Below are 16,105 nucleotides of genomic sequence, written 5' to 3' on the forward strand. Positions count from 1 at the left end.
CTGATCAATCGATCAATCTGGCGGATTTATTGATTGAGCGCCTACTCCGTGTGCAGAGCATTGTCTTAAGCGTTCGCGTTGTATAATACAACAGAGTGGGTAGACGTGACCCATGCCCACAAGAAGCTTACGGTCCCCGTCTGAGGAGCGTGGGAGCAGAGGGGGACCGTAAGATGGGTAACGGTTTTGCCAGACCTGAGCCATCTGGACAAAAGGTTGCTGGAGGAAGAAGTTGAAACAAAAGGCTGAAGTGTGTCTCGGGGATTATCCGTGGATCAGAGATCTCTGCTCTCCATCTCTTTCTCAGATGATGAGAGGATTTTGTGGAGGACCCGAATGCTGAGTTTGCATAGATCTCAGTGTAACCTAAATCCTGGCCTGAAAGATTGATTAGGGGAAGATGCAGCATTGTGGAAAATGTCCCAGGGCTCTTAAAGAGGGGTGTGCTTGGGTTGCTTTGCTCCCCAAGTCCTGGATTGATGGCTGTAGGTCTAGATCAAGAAGGCCTAGACTGTAAGCTAGACAGACCGTTAGCTAGTCTTCTAGACTCTAAGCTCATTGTGGGCTGGGAATGTGTCTGTCATATTGCGGTGTCGTTTTCTCCCAAGCACTTAGTAGTGTGCCCCACACACAGTAAGCTCTCAGTCAGTACGATTGATTGATTGACAAGGCCTAGGATTATCGATTTCACAAAACAGAAACGAACATGCACCCCTTCCTCTCCCTGGGACCCAACAGTGGCAGTAACATGTGGAATTGTAGCTGTGGTCCAAGGGGGGAGGTGGTGGCAGGAGTAATCGATGAGTAGTGTTTACTGAGCACTTAATGTGTCCAGAACATAGGAATGAGCACATGGGAGAGGACAATACAACAGAGTTGGTAGAAACGTTCCCTGCCCATGAGGAGCTTGCAGTCTAGAGAGGGAGACATTAATATAAACAAATAAATAAATTATGGGGTAGGCACACAAGTATCTGTAAGGAAGCAGAGTGGAAGTTTCTAGCTGGAGTAACTGTCCTGATGTGGGCCTGGCATGATAGCAAATCCCCAAATGTCCTGCTGCTACAGAAGTTCAGTGAATTTCCACAAAGAACTCTGTGTGTATCCTGGAGTGACTAGAACAGTGAGGAAGCACAGGATGGGGACAGTAGGGTCACCTGGGATAGGGACAGTGACCTGGAGAGGAAGCCGCTAAAGCCCAGAGCCTGAGAAGGGTCAAAGTAATAATAAAGGTATTATTGGTTAAGCTCCTACTATGTGTCAAGCACTTTACTAAGCACTGGGGTAGAAACAAGATAATCAGGTCAGAAACAGTCCTGTAGGAGGGCGAAGATGTTGAAACCCCATTTTGTAGATGAGGAAGGTGAGGCACTGGCAAATCAAAAGACTTGCCCAAGGTCACTTGACAAGTAAGTGAAAGAGCCGGGATTAGAACCAGGTCCTCTGACTCCCAGATTCCCAGTGCTCTTTCCACTAGACCATGCTACTTCAGAACTGGGAGTCACCCTAGATGAGAGCTGAAGAAAGATGCAGTGGCACTGAGGATGACCCCGAGGAGACTGATAAGTCTCCTGGGCCAGTTGGTGTCCAAGTCCAGGGAATAGAGGAGCAGCAAGAGTTTCAGGGCCAGGTTTATGAGCAGCAAGTCTCCATATCTGTCACCAAAGCCAGAGACTTCTATGTTTACAGGAGTGAGGAGGAGCCGATTTCCTCAAACAGACATCTGGCAAGGTGAAGATACAGAGAAAAAAGGGTTTACTGTGAGGTGCCAACCCAAGGCAAATCTTCAAATTCTCTTCCTCTCTAATATTTGCTGCTGGGATGAGCGCTACGGCAGTTTGTCCCGTCAGAACACTATTTCACCTGGGTTTTTATTTTCTATTTTAGGTAAATAGGGAGGAGGAGAGGAGGGATTAAGAGATAGAAGCCACTTAGCCTAGCAGAATTAGAAACCTTGCCTCCTAAAGGTTGTCATGTATGCGCAGAACATATGTGCATCTGGTATGTGCTTCTTACACTGTATTTTTGACAATCAGCATGCCATTGATTGATTGTGGCAGAGTTGACAATGTTGATGCAAGCCAAGGGCAATGGAATGTGTAAATTTGAGTAATTTCAAGGCAAAAAATGTTACAAAGGAAGTTTTTTTTGTTTGCCCAAATTGATCAGATCAGACACTTCCAGTTACCAAATTCACTGGTTAGTTGCTGAACCTCTCTACTCATGCTCCCCTTACCCCACCTTGAGCCAATTGTCATGTCATCACCTGCTCTCCACTTCCTCTCCTCCAATTTTCTCCTTGATCTCCCTCCAATCTGGCTTCCTCCCCTTCATTCCTCAGAAACTGCCCTCAAAAGTCACTAGTGATCTCTTCCTTGCCAAATCCAATGACCTCTACTCCATCCTAATCCTCCTCTACCTCTCAGCCGCCTTCAACACTGTCGACCACCCCCTTCTCCTGGAAACATTATTCAACCTTGGTTTCACTGACACTGTCCTCTCCTGGTTCTCCTCCTGTCTCTCTGGTCACTCATTCTTAGTATCTTTCATGGTCTCTTCTGTCTCCCATCCCCAAACTGTGGGAGTTCTTCAAAGCTCTGGGTCCTTTTCTAATCCTTCATTCCCACCTATTCGTTGGTGAATTCATTCACTTCCAAGGCTTCAGCTACCATCTTTATGCAGACAATTCCAAATCTACATCTCAGATCAGGGCTGCCGTCTCTGCAGTCTTGCATATCCTCCTGCCTTCAGGACATCTCTACTTGGAGGTCCCGCAAACTTAAAATATCCCAAACAAAACTCCTTATCTTTCCACCCACACACTGTCATCCCCCATCCCCGGTGACTTTGCCGTCATTATAGACAGCAACACCATCCTTCCTGTCTCACAAGCACGTAACCCTGGTGTTATCCTCAAATCATCTTTCTCATTCAACCCACATATTCAATCTGTCACCAAATCCTGTTTGTTCGACCTTCACAACATCACTAAAATCTGGCCTTTCCTCTCCATACAAACTCCTACCACATTAATTCAAACATGTATCCTAACCCCTCTTGATCATTGCAACTACCTTCCTGCCTCCTGTCTCTCCCCACTCGGGTCCATACTTCACTCTGCTGTTTAGATCATTTTTCTAGAAAACCATCCAGTCTCTGTTTCCCCACTGCTCAAGAACTTGCCCATCCATCTCCACATCAAGTAGAAACTACTTACTATCTGCTTTAAAGCCCTCCATAATCTTGCCCTCTCCTACCTTACCTCATTAATTTCTTAGTACAACCCAGCCCTCACACTTTGCTCCTCTAATGCTAACCTATTCCAGGTACCTCGATCTCATCTATCTAGCCACTGACTTCTCTCCCACATCCTTCCTCTTCATATCTGACAATCACTCTCCCCTCCTTCAAAACCTTATTGAAAGCATCTTCTGCCAAAAGACCTTCCCTGAACAAGCCCTGATTTCCTCTTCTCCCACTCTCTTCTGTCATTCTTGCACTTGGATTTGCCCCCTTTATTCACCCCTCGCTCAGGCCCATAGCACTGACGTGCATAGCTGTAATTTATTAATTTATATTAATGTCTGTATTGCACTCTAGACTGTAAACTTGCAGGCAGGGAGCAAGTCTACCAAGTCTGTTATAGTATACTCTCCCAACCACTTAGTACAGTGCTCCACACATAGTAAGAGCTCAATATAGATGATTGATTGATTGATAGTGAGCATTTAACAAATTCCATTATTATTTTGATGATGATTGGGTTGCCTATCATAACTGATGAGCCTCGGTTTAGTCACAAATACTTGTACTAAGAACCCATGAGAAAGAATTGAGGGTAATGCTAGTGTTTTGCACAGTACACTCTCACTCTTTCATCCCTTCCAGTCATGTTCCCTCTAGGGCAATGGGTACAGCAGGTGAGTAGCAAGGCAGTGGTGTGGCGTACTATGATATGCACATGATAAGTTTACATTCTAAACTCTTTTCCAGCCAGAATGACTGCAAGCTTGATGCCAAGGCTGTTCTGTGGTGTCTAGAGTCGCAGCAGTTGCTAGAATAACCACATTGGTAGCTACTGTCCACTCTGCTGTCCATTCTACATCTTCTCAGGAGTGACCACTTTCACACTGGTTTCACAACTGAGAGTCTGGATTTCAGCTAATCCATCTCCCATTTGATAACAATAATAATAATAATAATAATAATGGTGGTATTTATTAAGCACTTAATGTGTGCCTGGTACTGTACTAAGCGCTGGGGTGGATACAAGCAAATCGAGTTGGATGCAGTCCCTGTTCCATGTGGGGCTCACAGTCTCAATCCCCATTTTACAGATGAGGTAACTGAGGCACAGAGAAGTAAAGCGACTTGCCCAAGGTCACACAGCAGACAAGTGGCAGAGTAGAATTAGAACCCATGACCTTCTGACACCCTGACCCATTCTCTATCCACTATGCCATGCTGCCTCACTATGTCTTGATTTGGATATGGCGCCAGACTTACAAGCAGTTTTTTCACAGTGACCTTTCACAAACTTTCCAGGCTCAGGGGAATTTGGCTGGAATCTGTCCACGTGTGAGCTCACATGTGCCTCCAGTCCCCTTTTTTCGGTGTCATCACTGGCTATCCTATACCTTCTTTTCCCTACAACTGGAAATTGGAATGGTCAGTTTCTAGACTGTACACTTCTTGTGGGCAGGGACTGTGCCTACCTACTCTGTTATATTGTTCTGTTGTACTCTCCCAAGCACTTAGTACAGTGGTCTGCACACAGTAAGCGCTCAATAGATTGATTGATTGGAAATTGTATGAGTTAGCAAATGACCTCCAGGTCTCTCCTCTTCTTACCCCTTCCCCCCTCTATAGCAGCACATCAACTAGAGACCTCTTTCCGGCCCAAGGAAAATCCCAGGATTATTTAACAATAGAATTACTCAACTATTTCAGCACCTACATTCTAGGAGTCTTGATATAAAAGATAAACAAACTTTTAACTTCACAAAAGCTAGATGCAACTGTGGCAACTAGCCTAAGAATGCTACCCCCAACCCCCCCAACCCCCCCCACATTCTCTCCTTCTCACACCTGGCTGACTTTAAAGTCATTTTCTTGGCACATATATTGTTTGCATTAGCAAGTCAATCAAGGATTTTGCTTAACACAGGACTATTCCACTGGTCTTCTGAATGGCATATTGACTGTGTATATTACTTCCTCCCTTGACAGTTTCATTGTTTGCAGTATCAACCTCACTGTAAATACTTCTAGTCATTCTCACTGGCCAGTTCTTCCTCTATCCCCTCAGCCCCTTGAGTTGTGTCCACTAGGGTAAAAGGTTCGGGCTCAGGGCTTCGTATTTGAAGGGGTGGTATTTCTGCCTGGGAGAAAACTCCCTCACAAGATTCCTCCCTCCTTCCCCTGATACCCCTGCAGCTCTCTGCTGGAAAATGCTTGTTTATTTACTCTTTGGTAGAGTGCCCCCTCAGAGTCAGAATCCTCTGCCAGTAAGTCGAGACTGATGACTTAAAGGACCCTAATAGAGTCAGTCCACTGGACAGGGGAGGTGGTGGTTCACAGCTGGGCACAGAGAGGGAATGACCATTTTGCATAATCAGCATTTTGCATGTTGTCACAGAAGTTCTGATGTTTCTTCAGCCAACTTAATTAAGTTGTTGGTAATTTTCCTCTTATATTGGGCTGTATTCTTACATATTTTTACCACCTGAAATTCAGGGGCTTAAATATAATGCAATTGAAAGCTGCAATATCAAGAAAACAAATTAATCTTGTTCAAAATTACCTTGAGTGTTGAAGGAATTTTAAAGGTATGCAACTTCACACATGTGTTTTGGGGTTTTTTTTCATGTGTTTGTTTGTTTTCCTCCTCCTCTTTTGAAATAGCCTGGCCTAGTGGAAAAACCACAGACTTGGGAGTCAGAGGACTTAGGCCCTAAGCCTGGCTTCACCACTTGTCAGTTGTGTGACCTTGGGCAAGCCACTTAACTTCTCTGTGCCTCAGTTCCCTCATCTGCAGAATGGGGATTCAATTCCTCTTTTCCCTTCTACTTAGGCTGGGATCCCCATGTGGAACCTGATTAACTTGTATTTACCCCAGCACTTAGTACAGTGCTTCATGTCTAATAAGCACTTAACAAATGCCACAGTGATTATTATTATTATTAAAGCAAGTGGGACATTTTAGAACTACAGGGAAGCCACATGGTCTAGTGGATAGAGCACAGGTCTGGGAGTCAGAGCTCTGCCACTTCTCTGCTGTGTGACCTTGGGCAAGTCATTTAACTTCACTGTGCCTCAGTTACCTCATGTGTAAAATGGGGATTAGGACTGTGAGCCTCAAATAGGCCACGGACTTTGTGCAGCCTGATTAGCTTGTATGTACCCCAGTGCTTAGAAAAGTGCTTGACACATAGAACTGCTTAACAAATACTATTATTATTATTCATTCATTCATTCAATCATATTTATTGAGTCTTACTGTGGGCAGAGCACTGTACTAAGCACTTGGGAAAGTACAACACAACAATGAACAGTGACATTCCCTGCCCTCAGAGAGCTTACAGTCAAGTTGAGAAGACAGACATTAATACAAATAAATAAAATTACAGACCTGTACATAAGTGCTGTGGGGCTGGAAGGGGAGAAGAGCAAAGGGAGCAAGTCAGGGAGACACTGAAGGGAGTGGAAGATGAAGAAAAGTGGAGCTTGGTCTGGGAAGGCCTCTTGGAGAAGAGGTGCCATCAATAAGGCTTTGAAGTGGGGGAGAGTAATTTTCTGTTGGATTTGAGGAGGGAGGTCATTCCAGGCCAGAGGCAAAACATGGGCTAGGTGAGACAGGCTAGATTGAGGCAAATTGAGCATTATTATTATGGTATTCTTTCACAGCTCAGGGCTGTAGCCCTGCCTCAAGGAACTCAAGCTCCTGCCTCAAGAAACTCAAAATCTGACAAATAGGTAGTGTGATCTTAGATGGAGAGTACAGAGAAAGGAGAGGGAGGGCTTGTTGTATCAGGGCAGATAACATAGAGACTACAATTACTATTTTAGCTAGATCAGAGACTTGGGTTAAATCTCTTACCTGACCTGTCAGTACGCCATCATGGATCAGAATCTGTGTTCATTGTTAGGGAGGACAAAATACAGGTCTTTCAGACACTGGTTTCTACCTCTGGCGGTTATAAGTCCTAAGATCTGAGTAAGTATGAAAGGGCATTTGGGGTGTTCCAGTGTCTGAGCCCTGACAATCTTCCGGGTCATAACACAGAATGTTTCCTTTGTCTCCTTAGCACAGGTATTTGGGGCCATTCAATATTAGTGTTTGTGGTGTGAACAATCTTCCCTTGGCTGCCTTCACTTAACAGTCCTTAATCTTCAGGCCAAAACTTCAGCCCCACAAATGAAAAGACTTTTCGAAACTGAAGAAAATGGATCACCGCCCATCCACCAGGGAAGGTTGTGTTCTGAGGATTTGCCTTAGTCTTTGTTTTTAAAGTACAGCCTCTGTATGCCTGTGGCTCAGCTCAAAACGCTTAGTTATGTAACAGGAACTTTGCCCTGTGTGATGACAAATCAAACAAAGGACTCCGGTGCGGTGTTATTGGATTCCAAATTGCATGTCAGATGATATGTCCCGAAGAACTGTATTGACTTGGAAAAGATAGGCCTGCTATTAATGTACTAAATGGAAGAAGCCTTTTCTCTCTGGAATATTTTTTTAATGCCCAACCAAAGCTTCTTAATAATGACTATAGATCAATCACTCAGAGGTATTTATTGAGTGCTTTTTGTGTGCAGAGAACTATGCTAAGCACTTGGGACAATACCATACAATAGAGTTGATGGATATAATTCCTTGTCGTCAAGGACCTTACAAGCTAATGGTGGAGACAAACTATGGAGATGAGGAGAAAGAGCATATGTGTATATATATATATCTATATATATCTATATATATATATATACATATGTATGTATTTGTGTTCTGTGGGGCTGAGAGTCAGATGAGTAACCAAGTGCTAAATGGGTACAGACCCAAGTGCATCGGCAAGGCAGAAGGGAAGAGAAGGCAGTTAGGACGGAGAAATGAGAGGTTAGTGAGGAAGGGCTTCTTGGAGGAGATACACTGTAAATAGTTTGAAACATCCACCTCGTCGTCAAACAGAAACTCCTACCATTGGCCTTAAAGCACACAATCACCTCAGCCCCTCCTACCTCACCTTGCTGCTCTCCTACTACAAACCAGCCCATATACTTTACTCCTCTAATGCAAGCCTACTCACTCCATCCCTATTTCACTCACTCTATCTCTTCTATCTCTCTGCCAGTCTATCACCCATGTCCTGCCTTTGGCCCTAACTGCTCTCCCTTTTCATATCTGACAGTGACTCTCCCCCTCTAGAGCTTAAGCTTGTTGTTGTCAGGGAATGTGTCTGTTATATTGTTGTGTGGTACTCTCCCAAACGCTTAGTAGAGTGCCCTATAGGTGCTTAATAGATAAGATTGATTGATTGATTGATTGATTGAAACTAGGATTTGTTGCATAAGGTTTTCTGCCTATTATATCCATTGGAAGAAGCTTTTTTTCCTAATAACATTTCCAGAAAATGAATATTCTTTCCATTTAGCATTTTTGCCTTGTCTGCATGGAGTTTAAACCCAGACACAAATTAAAATAGGGATTAGCCCTACATCTTGGCCTCTACACATTGCCTTTCATCAGCCTTTAGTGCTGCTTGTCACAACTCGAGCCCTTTTTGCTACAAGACCTATGGCAGCAGGGAAAGATTTAAAGTTCATTATGATTAGGAATCCATTGTAAATGGCTTTTTGAGTATTCTAGGGAGTTAGATTTACAGTCAAAAGAATCTGCTACTCTCTGCGTGGACCTCTCTTGAAAGATAATTCCCAACAGGACAAAAGAGAAACAAGTCTAAAATGCAAGGTGTCCTATCTCCTGGGTCAATGACTGGGACAGGGCATACCTGTAAAATGATAACTCCACAGATTTGACTCTTATATTCTTACAACTCATTATGTTGTCACAATTCCAAACTTTCTGGAATTCTCAAGTCCTCAAACACAGAATGGATTCATTAGATGCAGTTTTACTGAGTAGTTTGATTGGATTTATTTTCTTCATCCCAAATTCAGTGATTTCAGAAAATGTTTTTCCAAAGAATTGCTGATGCACCAGCAATTAAGGAGATTTAGACAAATAATCACTTGAAATCAAGCAATCAATGTTATTTATTCAGCATTTACCATGTGCAGAGATCACTGTACTAAGCCCTTGAGAGAGTACAGTACAACAAGAGTTGGGAGACATGTCCCCTAGAAGCAATAGGAATTTGGTTTGTTTTAATATTGTGAGCTTAGAATCTAGATTTTTTTCCTCAATCCCCTGCTTAAACCCAGAAAATATGTACAAGACAATGTTAGTCTATCATCTTCTTCTGAAACTATTTTTCTGTCATTTTTGGATTTTCATCTCTGTCTCTAATTAGGATTTCTCTGTATTTGGGATGGCCCTTTGACTGTTAATTAAAACATTGACCTCAGCATTTGTGAGTACAATATGCAAGTTGGGAGCCTGTTATGTTGGGAAACTTCCCCAGAATCTCCAAGTCAGGCATTTAGGCTCTGGGAAACTCACAATTGCCAAATGGCATTTGAAAATATTTCCTGCACTTAGTTGCAACCGGCTTTCCAAGGTCTGGTCCTTTATCGGTGTACATTTTGTTGATTGACTGAAAAGTTGTAAAATTTATCTGGTTGTGATTTGAGAAAATTTTTTAAAATCTCTTGACCAGTGGAAACAATCTTGTTTGGGTTTTCGGGGGGCGATGAGGAAGGGGAAGATCATACCAGTATGGAAAGAAGAATCCGGCTCTGCCACTTTCTCTGCTGAACTTGGGCAAGTCACTTCATTTGTCTGTGCCTCAGTTACCTCATCTGTAAAATGGGGATTGAGACTGTGGGCCCCACTTGGACCAAGGACTGTGTCCAACTCAATTTGCTTGAATCTGCCCCAGCGCTTAGTTCAGTGCCTGGCACATAGTAAGAGCATAACAAATACCATCACTATTATTATATGAAACTCTTCTTGAAGAGGCCATCAGTCTAGAAGGCGAGCCCCTCAGAACATCAACATCAATCGAAAACTAGAGGCTGATCCCGAAAACTGTTTTACCTCCTTTCCTCTAGAATTTCCTGTTGACAGCACTACGGTGAAGGGAAAGCTAATTTCCTCTTACATCAAGCCCATTCTTATGTATAATCCACAGACAGAAGGCGGCCTTGTAAGGTCCACTCTATGTTAGTCATCTAGTATTATACTTGTACAGGTGCACCCGTACCTGTATCTTAGCAGACTTTCAGTAAAGAAAGGCTAATTGTATAGACCAATCCTGGCTCCGCCACTGGTCTGCTCTGTGACCTTGGGCAAATCACTTATCTTTTCTGGGCCTGTTTCTTCATCTGTAAAATATGGATTCAGAACTCAGACTGAATTCAGACTGTATCCGCCCTGATTATCTTATACGTACCCCAGCACTTAGTGAAATACTTGCTACATAGTAAGCACTTAGTTATCATTATTATTATAATTGGTGTTATTATCCTTATTCCATTTCACAATTCATTTTGCTGGACTACCTTTTAAAAAACACTATTTGGTGCACACTTCCCTTCTCCTTAAAAGCTACCAATAGTTGCCCATTTCAATCTGCATCAAGTAGAAACTTCCGACCATTGGCTTCAAGCACTCATTCAGCTCTCTCCTTCCCACTTTTCATTGTTCTTCTCCCTCTGCATCCTGCTTTGCACGCTTCCCAAACCAATCCACTGCCCTTGTCTCTTTCGCACTTCTCTCATTACTGACATCTTTCTCACACCCTCCCTCCTGTGAGTTCCCTCCCCATAGCAGACTATAGCTCTCTCCACCTTCAAAGCTCTTCTAAAATCACATCTCCTCCTGGAGGCCTTCCCTGATTAATCCCTCATCTCCCCCCCACTTCTCCTCTCCTGCTACTTTAGAATTTATGTCACCCAAGCCCTTTGGTGCTCACCCTGGTTCCCTCCTTTCCCCAACTCTCTGAGGACAGAGATCATGCAGACAACCCACGTGAACTCTCCCATGCATTTAATAGAGTGATTGGCACAGGTTAAGCACTCAATAAATATAACATTGATTGATTTAATGATGATAATAATAATAATAATAATTGTGGTATTTTGTTAAGCCCTCACTGTGTGCCAGGCACTGTACTAAGTGCTGGAGTGGATACAATCAAATTGGTTTGGACACAGTCCCTGTTCCATGTGGGGCTCAGAACAATGTATCGAGAAAATCCACTTTGTAAGGCCAAATGGATCTAGCAGCAATGCATGATTAGATCTTAATGCATGCCTGATTAGATCTTAATCAGGAGTGAAGACTTACTTTAATAATAATTGATAATTGTGGTATTTGTTAAGCGCCTACTATGTGCCAAGCACTGTTCTAAACCCAGGGATAGATATAAGGTAATCAAGTTGGACACAGGTCCCTGTTCCACATGGGGCTTACAGTCTTAATCCTCATTTTACAGATGAGGTAACTGAGGGCACAGAGAAGTGACTTGCCCAAGGTTACACAGCAGGCACGTGGCAGAGTGGGGATTAGAACACACGTCCTCTGACTCCTAGGCCCGTGCTGTTTCCACTGCCTTTTGCAAAGCTCCACCCAACTGTCACAGGGAGGGTGAGGGTGAAGTTAGCAATGTGGGCACACAAGGGCCCGGAGAGCCATAGTGCATATGGCTACTGACTAGATGTACATGGCTAGTGCACAGGCAGGAGGCGCCACAATCTCTCTCCTGCCAAGGTTGGAAGCTGAGTTCAGCCTGGAGGCTGTATTTTGCCCACCCCTGACTAAATAATGAAACAACGTTTGGAGACAGGTGCATTGCTGGGCAGCAAGGAAGGCATTAGTCATGCTTTAATAAGGGCATTATTAGTTTACAGCTTGTATTCATGAATGAGAGCCATTAAGAATGCATACCTTCTGTAGGGTATATAGAGTGTGAGTCATCCTTTACCGGAATGTGGTACTATTCATAGCATAAAAAGCATTTTCTTTGTCATTTAGACCAAGGAGTACCAAGCAGAGGTTTTCTAGAAAAGTAACTGCTTTTACATAAAGTAATTGCTCAACTCACCTTGAAGCTGCATGACAAAAGTAGTGGATCTATTTGTTTGGGGCCTTTAGAAATTACCTCCAGAAAACAGTAAGAAGCCACTGCTCCCAAGTCAAAGTGAAGCAGAGATTGAAGTAGTTACCCAGAAAAGTTCAGATCCAGTATTCCCTTTGGCTGCTGGGAAGAGGTACGGTGTGCAAAGCCAACGAGGTATTCAAAGTTACATTTACCTATTATTTTTATGAGAGCTGGTCAGAAAACAAAGCTACTCAGTTCTTCTCCTCTTGAAACCCAGTCCTTGAACATCCTTTTGCCCCTATAGCAAAGGAATTCCATTCAAAATCGCTTTCCATTACTCAGCAGCCCCATCCCACACCATGCACAGACACATAAGTGTCTGAGCTGTCGGAAGAACCTTATCTGATTCTTTGGCTGTTTAGCCAAAACCCGTATTATGGTAGAATCAAGTTAAGTGACTTGCCCAAGGTCACACAGCAGGCACGTAGCAGAGCTGGGATTAGAACCCAGATCCTTTGACCGCCAGGCCCATACTCTTTCCAGTAAGCCATGCTGCTTTTCTGGGGCCTTTCCCCAGAGCATTTAGGTACTCACTCCCATCCTGCCCTCTCCAGCACTTCTGTACATATCCTTACACTCCCTGTAGACTGTAAGCTCATTGTGGGCAGAGAATGGGAAGCAGCATGGCTACTGCTTAGAGCACAGGCCTAGGAGTCAGAAGGTCATGGGTTTTAATCCCGGCTCCACCACTTGTCTGCTGTATGGCCTTGGGCAAGTCACTTCACTTCTCCGGGCCTGAGTTACCTCATCTGTAAAATGGGGATGAGACTGTGACCCCCTTTAGGGACTGTGTCCATCCCGATTTGCTGAATCTACCCCAGCGTTTAGTACAGTGCTTGGCACATAACAAGCTCTTAACAAATGCCACAATTATTACTCTGCATATAGTAAATGCCCAATAAATACAATTGATTAATTGATTGATTGATTGATCAACTCTGTGACTGGCGGGAGCACAGCAGTAGTTGTGTAGGATGGTGCCCAGTGAGGAGAATGGTGCCCTATCCAGAATGCCAGGGTCTCCTTCCTGGGCATCATAAGCATCTTCTGCCAAACAGCTGCCAGATTTGCCGTCCCCAGTGAGTCACTAGTCACCATCTTCAAGGAATCACTAGTCATCATCCTCACTTGTTTCGTGAAAGTCAGTAGGGCTTTGACTCCACACCGGGAGTTACCTTTTACTTCACCTGTCCATTTCCCCCGGGAACCACATTGGCCCCAGCTGCAGATCTCAGTCTGTTTTGGGGGACTGGCATTTTGAATGTCTCCCTGGAATTCTACAGCTGGCATCAGATGGTTTTCTGCCGAAAACAGGAAGCCTCAATTTCTGAGTGACTCATACTAGGTCTGTAGTTAAATAGCTTCTTAAAACGTTTACAGATTTGAATGGAAGAGACCAGACCTGCCATTAGAGCTTTCCATATCACCTTTCCCGTGTATGGAAGCCATCAGTCACTTACCATCACTCAAACATGGAAGCCATTTCCTAAAGGTGATTGGCAGCAGTTGACAGTGGGGCAGAGGGTGGGGCTCACCTTTCCTGCTCTTCCTGCTTCATGCACTATAGGCCAGGCAGGCAAAGCAAGTTGAGAGGAAAGGAAGAAAATTCTGCTTTTCATGGTGTCCCAAAGCACTTAACATTAGAGTAGATTTCACTGATGAATCTATTGCCCAGAATATTCCCTGAATAATAAATAATAGTAATAATAACTGGTACTTGTTAGCACTTTCCCTGTGCCAAGCACTGTTCTAAACACGGTAGATACAAGTTAATCAGGTTGGACACAGTCTCCATCCCACTAGGGGTTCACTGTCTTAATCTCCATTTTACAGTTGAGGTAACTGAGGCACAGATAAGTGAAGTGACTTGCCCACAGTCACACAGCAGACATGCGGCAGAGCCGGGATTAGAACCCAGGTCCTTCTGATTCCCAGGTCAATACTCTATCCACTAAGCCATGCTGTTTCTCTGGATTCCCACCCATGTTCTACAGGGCTAGTCGCTTCCTCTCTCAGGTCTGTTTTTTCTCCTCCCCACTAGAGGAAGCTCAGTAGAGGAATGGGCTAATCCAACCTGTATTCCCTAGCCCTTCTTTTAGAAAGATAAGGATATTAATCTACCTGGCCACTTGATTTTTTGGATCACAAGATTGCCACTAGTTGCCACTAGGTTGTAAACTCTTTTGAGGGCAGAAGGTGTATCTACCAACTCAATTGTATTGTACTTTCCCCAGCATTTAGTACAGTGCTCTGCATACAGTAGGGGCTCAATAAATACCTTTGGAAAAGAAAAACAGCTTCTCTGGCATGGTTCCCTTTGCTCCTGTCTTCATTATGTATTCTATGATATAATCTCCATTCATTAAAGTCCTTTCTCCTCCTCACTTTCAAGATATATTATCACCTTGCCTGATGTGGGAACTGTTCCATTTGCTCCAGGCTGCAAATTTCTATCTCCTGTCTACTTGCTGAAGGATTTGCAACCACATTTTCTCTTTTCAAATCCTTTCTCTCCTTTGCAAGAAAATTCTGGACTCCTTAACCAGTACAGATGTGTTTTTTTTCAATCATTGAAAAATGTTTCCACTGTTCCTTCCCCCCACTTTCATCTAAAACAACTGAATATATTTAGAGATGTGAAACGGAAATGTTTTCTTATCCACTTGGTTTAGTGCCTGCATACACAGTGGAGGGCTGAGCTCAAGGCCCTGGGATATTTTTTTTCATATTTTTTCAATAAAATGTTTATTTGAAAGATAAGAACGGCTCTCAAAATTACTGTCGCAGCGCAAAGTTATGAAAGGAAAAAGAGATGTTGAATTTTAGGAATTTACTCTGCTTTTTAGTTGTGACTACATTTCTCCAGGGGTCTTAATCTCAGGTTTCCACTTTAGAACCCTTTCTTGAGTAAACAAAGCAGACATTCTTTGTTCTGTGAGAAAAGAAGTCCCTCAGAGGAGTAAATCCCCCCAGGCAAGAGTCCTGTGTATTCCCTGACATAATTGACCTTATCCATCCTCCCTGCTCATTCTCAGAGTTCTAGTTACCTTAGTTTCGGTTTAGGCCTATGGATTTGGTGGATTCAAAGATTCTGGCAACATTAGATCTGTATTTGACCATAACTCTGAGTGGACTGGAAGCGATGGCTAGTAGCAATAGTATTTGTTAAAGTGATTACTAGGGGCAGAACACTGTACTAGGTGCTGAGAAAGAGTGGGAATTAGACAAGGACCTTGACCCTCAAGGGGGTTTACAATCTATAGCGCCAGAACTGACTCTGGTCCAGGGATTGGGCTCTCTGGGCCTCCCTGCCCTGAATCTCTAGGACCAGGCCCATTTTGGGGAAGTGATCTTGATCCTTTGAGGGACTGCATAAGAGGAAGTAACGGTCAAGAGACGCCATGTACAGTTTAGGATAATTAGGGTTTACTGGGTTATTTTAGGACACCTGAAACCAAGGCACTGTTACAGGTCCTACTTAAGTGTGGCAGCAAACACGTAAAGCATTTTCCCCCTTGTTGAGGCAGTTTAGGGAATCATAATTAAAAAGGCAGTAAACTAAGTCTCTTTCCGAATCCTATTTTTTGCCATTCTAAAGAAATGCTGTCTGCACATGGGTGGGCTTGTTCTCCCTTTGCCACAGCTGGCAAAGGAAGCAGAAGTTTTATTTCCATCACGTGGACATCATGTGTGCAGCAGCAGGGAACACAGGCAAAGTTTAGTCCCAGCCCCAATTAGGGTAAAATAGGGGATTTCCACCATTCAAGATGAGCAGCACAATTCAGAAGAGAATCTTTCCACACAAGCACCACTCTCCCCATCTTCAAAGT

At 43.7% G+C, this 16,105-nt stretch overlaps 1 protein-coding gene across 5 annotated transcripts in view; it reads left to right on the forward strand.

The window, feature by feature from the left end:
- Window positions 1-16,105, forward strand: part of KIAA1210 (KIAA1210 ortholog) — a 129,253-nt gene that overhangs the window by 505 nt on the left and 112,643 nt on the right. The window lies entirely within an intron of this gene.

Source organism: Ornithorhynchus anatinus, chromosome 6 (genome assembly GCF_004115215.2).
Source record: "Ornithorhynchus anatinus isolate Pmale09 chromosome 6, mOrnAna1.pri.v4, whole genome shotgun sequence".
NCBI classification, from domain to species: domain Eukaryota; kingdom Metazoa; phylum Chordata; class Mammalia; order Monotremata; family Ornithorhynchidae; genus Ornithorhynchus; species Ornithorhynchus anatinus.